Source organism: Triticum dicoccoides, chromosome 3B (assembly GCF_002162155.2).
Source record: "Triticum dicoccoides isolate Atlit2015 ecotype Zavitan chromosome 3B, WEW_v2.0, whole genome shotgun sequence".
Classification (NCBI taxonomy): Eukaryota; Viridiplantae; Streptophyta; class Magnoliopsida; order Poales; family Poaceae; genus Triticum; species Triticum dicoccoides.
The window spans coordinates 629,484,692-629,492,055 of record NC_041385.1 but is presented as its reverse complement, the minus strand read 5'-3'; the positions used below and the strand labels follow the sequence as shown (position 1 = coordinate 629,492,055).

The following is a 7,364-nucleotide window of genomic DNA, read 5'->3' as shown; positions in this document are numbered from 1 at the left end:
TGCCGCCGTCACCACCAGCGCCCGACTCCGAGCTCCTCCTCCCGTGCGCCTCCTCCCTGGCCTCCCTCGCGCGTCGTCCGGCGACCGGCGCCGCCGCCGCCGACCACCCAGGTCACGCCGCCGCTTCCATGCCTTTTCTCTCTCTAATCTTCTTGTCTCTCCTCTCCAGGAGCTCAGCGCCAGCGCCATGGATGTCCAGTCCTCGAGCTCTCCTCGGAGGTTCGAACGCCGCCACGGGACCTCCACCAGCCAGATCCGGCGCCTACCTCCCGGATCCGCGCTCCCTCCACCTCCTCTACCCGATCCGGCGCCGCCGAACCCGCCATGACCTCCACCATGGAGTTCCTATAGCTCGTCCCCTGCCTCCTCGTCCTGTGCTAGAGGGAGACGCCCCTCCAGCGCATCCAGGACAAGGCCCACCACCAGCCGGTCGTTGTTGCACTCGCCGGCGACCTCACCCTCCCCTCTGCACTGCCCTCCACCTCAACTAATGCTTCTCATCATCAGGGATAGATTTAGCTGGTCATAGATTGTGGATGTTCTCTGTTAATTTTTGCACACAAGGTGTTTGTGTGTTTGTCCAAGCCAATGTTCATGAGCTTTATCTTTTTTGTGAGTACTGCATCTTTCTGTCCATCTGATTGTTCCATGTTATACTATCTGTTGAAGAAAATAAATCTGTATTATTTACCTTGATTTTTCTGATTGTAGATAAATGACATGGCTGAGAAAGTCCCTTCAATGAAAGGAGGAGGAGTATAGTCTTGGCCATGGCTGGGAAGGAAGGATAACATGTAAATTGAGGATTTTTCAGAGAGATTAGGACTGCTTGATTTATCAGAGAGAAAACCTTGATCAGGAGCTTCGTCGATGCAGGCCTTCATGCTGGACAGAGGAGGAGAAGAAGGGGGGCACGTAGAAGGTGCCGGTGGAGCGCGCCGTCGAGATCGTTGATGACAGCGACACGGGCGAGGCCGGGGAGGAGGTCATGGTTGATGCTTTACTGCCTGAATATGTTGACCGGGAACAAGAGGGTAAGGTGGATGTGAGGGCGGAGGCGCATGCCATGGTGCAGGATGTTGTGGAAGCCTAATTATTTGAGGAAGTGACAGCCACTGGGAGCATGGATCGACAGACTAGACAGCAGACCAAGTCCATTGATCGGCTGATTCAACAACGAAGGAAGAGGCAGAAGGTTATAAAAACGAGCTTGGGGATTTACTGACCTGAATCTTAAACAGGGCCGCCCTGCTGGTGGACTCAAGCTCCAGGTTTGCTCCTAGCACGTCTTAATTAATTACATTGGCTCTTGACAAAATGTCTAGCATCATGGATAATGAATTCATTCTGTGATGCCACATAGATATGCAAAGTCATAGTCCTGCATGTATGGACATCTACTGATACATACAAGCCGATCGACGGGCACACACATTAGTAAGTTCTGCTACTAGCCTAATCAAGAGCCTTTTATACAACCCCGCAAAAAAAGAAGCCTTTTATACAGCCTTGCAGATTAAAAATGAATTGAATTATGAGCATCTGACAACTACGATCAATTTCCTGGTTATACTTCCTGAAATAAAGGTGGCCGACCAAATGAAAGGATGGATGCTTTCCTTTATGTGAGATTATATACATTATCTTACTTGATCTGCAATGTTTCTTTGGAAATTTTTTTGAAAGACACATGACACATAGTTTGCTGGATAGGTCTAAGATAAATATTTCAGTTATAGGAGGATATTTTTAAATGGGTAATACTATTACCGCCATCTGCTTGGCCTGTTGTGCTTTCGGTAGAGCTTTCATATTTCAACACAAAAAAATAACAATGCAAGTTGGGACCAGAATAGCACACACATCCTCAAAGGAAACGTCCAGTTGGGACCAGAATAGCACACACATCCTCAAAGGAAACGTCAGTTGGGAGTGCTCAAGTATTCAGTTTCTTGGATGATGTATTATGTTCTCGCTTATCATGTACTCCCTTTGTAAACAAATATAAGACCTTTTATATAGATAACTAAAGTAGTGATCTAACAGGTCCTATATTTGTTAGAGGGAGTATGTTTCTAGATATCCGTCAACTCCAATGTTTCATTTATCTACTCTCTGAATATGAAGAAGATAGGCTTGCAAAGTAGCTTTTTATGTGAATAATGTGACAAACATTTATGTCTTATAACTGCAAACATTTTTTTGTTTAGTCCGTCACCGAGCAAATGTTTGGGAGTTGGAAATTATTTGGATACACATGATCTTAGCAAAGAAAGATTCAAACATACTACAACCAAAGGACCTCCTTCACTCTCTGTGCAACTACAGAAATTATCCTTATGAGCAGCACCCTAGGTTTAGTTGTGGGTTCTAACATATTAGAGATGTGGTTAGAATACCTACTGCTCTGAACAATTAAGTGGTTTGTATAAACCACCGATCCCCTCGTGCAGTGTACAATGTGATATGGATCATCATAGGATCAAACTTAATACAGGAAGTACACACTTAATTGTTTCTGAACTATACTACTTTTTATGTTCATTCTCCTGTCCTTTTAAATCTCTAATTTAGTTGCAAGTATTTTATTTGTTATCGTTTGGCTTCTTAAGAACAAATCTAGCAAGTTTGGCTTCTTAAGAACAAATCTAGCAAGCAACGACTCGACTGATGAAAGAGATGTTGACCATCTTTGCTGCAGCGAGGTACCTTCTTGATCATGTTACTAATCTGTATCTACATTATTCAGATGTGAAACTCATGCTTCTTGAAACATCTGCAACACATATGTGCACTCTGAAATGGTAAAATATTTGCATTCTATAGTACTTCAAGTTTGTGTAGCATCCCCATATTTCCTGCGACCCAGTTCCTTGAACTGGCTAACCCTTATTGATGTCATATGTCCTGAACTGACTCTCATGACCAAGTTCCTCAACACGTCCGCCCCTCACAGGCATGTTGTGCAGTGGCTCAATTCATCGCATTATGATTGAACACATTTGGACACATTAGGATTAGGTGAACACTGAACACTGCCAACATCGGTGAGGGTGGTCAGGAAGAAAAGCCAAAACCACCAGACGAAGGGGCGCTGGTCTCTGGTTCTTTGCGAAGGCCACCGCAGCTCATCTCCAAGACCTCTGCTGTCGTGTGTCCCCCAAGTTCTTCACCGAATCTCCTCGCCCGCTGGCTGCTGCTCTTCTTCTCCCTCGAACACATCTCTGCTTCTGATCCTCTGCTGCCGCCCCTAACCTGCTGCTTCTGCTCTCTGATGCTGCCCTCGACTGCTGTACCGCTCCTTCTCCAACGAACTGTTGTTCCTAATCTTCTCTGAACCCAAACTGTTGCTGCTCCGCTTCCTCTCTGAACCTCAGTCTGCTGCTGCTTCTCTGATTCAGAGTAAACCAATAAGCAGGAATTCTAGGTCGTTTTTCCTTTGGTAACAGTTATTGTTAGTTCTAAACAATTTTTCAGGGCCACGATTAGGCTTCCAAGGGTTCAGAAAATGATGAAGAAGCCTTTTATATCACACACTATATAACATCATGGAATCACAAACTTATAACAACTAATTTAAGAGGCTATGTTCTGGTTTGCTGTATCTCCACCAGTTTGGGTTGGTCTGATAGCTAACCTAAACTGAATAGGGAATCAGGAGTACTTTAGTTGGTATTGAAAGTGGTATGTTTACTTTCAAGCTGAAAATCTTTGCAAGTTTGGTCCTGGGATATTTAATGCTCCCTTTTCTTATTATCTTCCAATCATACTATACATATTTAGTTTTTTTTACTTTCTCTTGACAAGTGAACTGAATTATTCATGGAGAATCTGGTTATGGTAAATTTTATTATGGAGATTCATCCGATGTAATAGAATAGCTTTATTTGCTAAAATCAATACATAACTATAGTGTTGTATGGTTACAACATGTAGAGTTTTGCAAGTGAGAGTTACAGGAAGTCACTATTGCAAGATGGCATTCAATTAACACACGTACAATCGACTGATCACTGTATCTTTTTTTGCTAATTTAATTTGAAAAAGCTATTGCAAACAATTTTTTCTTCTGAAATCATATACTCTGTTTATTTCTAATGTGATTTTGTTACTGTTTGTATGGTATTTCTCTGTCTAAATTTTTTGTTACATAAATCAATCTGCATATATGTGTGCAGGCTGTGAATCGACAAACAGCCCAGAAAATATGGCATGCTACATACCCTGTGAGTCTGTGACAGTACATTATCAGAAATACTTATATTTTTGATAAACGCATCTCTCATCCATCATGACATAGATGTGATGCGTTGCAAGTGTTTTTTTTCGTTCTCTCGCGATGCGTCGAGTACATGATGGATGGTCTAATCGTTCAGTGTGTCATGTGTACTCAGTCACTTGTGTCATCTTCAGATTTTAGAAGTCAAAATTCTAGCTTTAGCTCTATATTTAAGAATTTTTCTACGGCAAATGCAAGAAAAATAAAGCGTCCTTCTGCTCTCATTATGAGGAAGTTCTGAAAAATTGAGGCATTTGTATGAATTTCTATTCTTCATTATAAATTATCCTTTCAAGTTTAGAAAATAAAACATGATATACTCTGTATGTCTCTGTTCTACACTACCACTACCATTTTATTGCTGCAAAACGCCAATGAAAAAGTCATTACTATTTTCCACGTTTTTATACAATCAAGCTGAAAGAGCAATAAAATGATCTGTTTTTGACATCGCCTCAGATCTTACCGAAAGGCAATGTGCTTATAATGTACATCTAGATAACAATAATGTGTTTGGGAATGATTCATTTGTCGACGGCCAGCCATGTGGGGTGTGAGGGACGATACTTATATCACTTAGTGGCCAAGGGAATGACATCACAAAAGTTTATCTAACATCCTAGGAGAAGATGGACACATGTTCCTATATTGCTTCTCTACAATTGCTTTCACCATTTGATCATCCATGTAATTTATAGCATCCATGCATAGCTTATCCATATGCTGTTTGTATTCACTTATTCCTTTTGTTGACATGGCTAGGAGGCTACTATGAATGTCACATAGATTGTAATTTAACCTCCTTACAAATAATTAACGTTCAAACATTCCAGTGGAGGAATCTCAAGACTTAGGAATGGTGCCCCGACAATTGTGAGCGGCACAAAGGAAGGGCCGCCATCACCAAGGAAGTACGCTGACAATTGTGGACTCCAAAGAGAAACAAGCTCTATATTTAGTGCATTGAGTTGCTATTTTAAATTCTGAGAGGTGTTGAATTTTGTCGATTTCTAAGACATTAACTCGGAAGAATTATTATTTTGCTTGATGTAAACTCAGATTAATTTGTCATGTCATTTGAACCGAACAACCTTTTTGTGACATCACTTCATGATTTTTGTGGGATATTTTTTTTACAGGTAGATTTTTGTGTGATATTCTGTCACTTCCATGTACCAAGTGGACATATGTTGCCAGCTTATTTTTTTATCTATCAATTCGTTATATGTTATCAAATTCCACCGAAGTGCATATGCCAGGATACACAACATATATTTAGATCCTCCACCATATGACTTAGAGGAGATCTAGGAAAAGATGGAACTCAAAATCATCTCTAGTTATAGTTAGAAAATGCTCATCGGCATCTACACATTTTTCAGTGTATAAAAGTACAATTTAAGTCAATGTACCCAGAATGAAGCATGACCAGCTGCTACGGTAATTAGTATCAGTATGTTCGTCCAGCCATGGCTATTACGGGCGTAGCAACGAGCTCACACAACCATCAATCACTAGAGGAAGTTGGGTTTTACCAGCTGGAGCAACGAGGGTGCCATCGGCAGCTCCGAGTTGCAGCGGGAGCCACCGGTCCGCCGCGCCGTCAGCAGCAAGAGCCGCCCAGCCGAGCCGCCAACCTGTTGCGGGAGCCGCCGCGCTGGGCCGCCGAGCTGTGGAGGGTACCGCCACGCCACCACCAGCAGCGGGAGCCGTCACTGATGGGGGCCTAGGTCCGGTCGTCGTCCTTCCTCGGCTCCTCCAGTAGCTTCTCTCTTCTGAACAAACGTGTTGTTTCAGCACACGTTGTATATACTGCTTTCCTGTTTTTTTTTTATTTTTTTGAGGGATACTGCTTTCTTATTTTGCTACTACCTAATAGAAGAAGTCATGTAGATCATCTTCATCTATTTTCTTCACGTGTGATTCATTTTTACTTTTTATAATTGTTTATGAATGGTGGACAAAAACCCGCAACCTTCTTCCGCTGCCCGAGCTCCCGGAGGAGCCGGCTCAGGCTCTTCGCCGGCTCGGAGGGGGAGGCCTGTGGGGGCGGAGGGGTCTGGTCCACGGCCACAGCCACGACGAGCACGTGGACCCGGCGCCGCGGTTCGGCAAGATGGAAGGGGAAGAGCGAGAAGGTGAGCGCTGGAACGCCAGCGCGAGCGGTGCATGGGGAATGCAATCGCTTGCCGCCATCGCCTTCAACAGTGCAACTAGGTTGGAGTATGGGGATTTTTTGGAATCTGAGTAGGGAGAGGTACGAGACACGTTTTTTTTTCTCTTTCTGATTGTTGACTACATACATAGATATTTGAGACAAGACCAAATGAGCGGTGACTAGCATAGTAGGACGCAGCAAGAAGCAGTGACAACTCTGAGCTAGCTGCTAGCAATAAACACCCTCCAGTCTTAATGGACCAAACCCAAAAAAACAATGCAAAATAAAAAAGACATGAACTATAATATTCCAAAAAATGACCGTCACCATAAAAATAATTCCATCTTAAAAAATATTCCTGAAAATCTGAAAAAACACCTTCTCAAAGAACAAAAACGATCATGTTTATTGAAAGAATATTCCATACACAACTACTGTTTCATAGGATGAAATAAAAATGAGGAGCTGAAATAGGTCATGATAAACATTGTTAAGGTACATAAAAATTCCATGGTCCGAAAAGAAATACTCAGTGTAACCTTATTTCTAAGGTTTTATCAGATTTAAAAAGTGTAGCATAATGGCACATGGAGCATATGTTATATTTAATTTTTCGCCCGGTGCAACGCACGGGTACTTGTACTAGTTTCTTCTAAAATGCTGAAGTTTTTCTAATTCACGATTCTTTTAAAATTGATTACAAAGCTAAATAGTGCGGCCACGCTTGTTCTTATAGTTTCAGTGCTATTACTAGTCACAAGCGTGCAATGGTTATAGTGGTCAGCGGAGCATGAACAAGTACGTGGGCTTCGTGAGTTCAAATCACGGAGGATTCACATTTTTGCGTGTTAGTTCACTGCGCTTCGGCTATGCGGGCCGGCCCAACAACGCGCTAGAGTGGGCGCCAGCCACCTGTTCGCGCGCTTA

At 42.7% G+C, this 7,364-nt stretch overlaps 1 long non-coding RNA gene across 1 annotated transcript; it reads left to right on the top strand.

The window, feature by feature from the left end:
* On the top strand, positions 1 to 5,419 carry LOC119277510. Its single transcript, XR_005137161.1, has 5 exons — positions 1 to 612; positions 712 to 794; positions 877 to 1,271; positions 1,364 to 4,226; positions 5,113 to 5,419. It is a non-coding gene; the product is annotated as an uncharacterized LOC119277510 (long non-coding RNA).
* Positions 5,420 to 7,364: the final 1,945 nt, after the last annotated feature.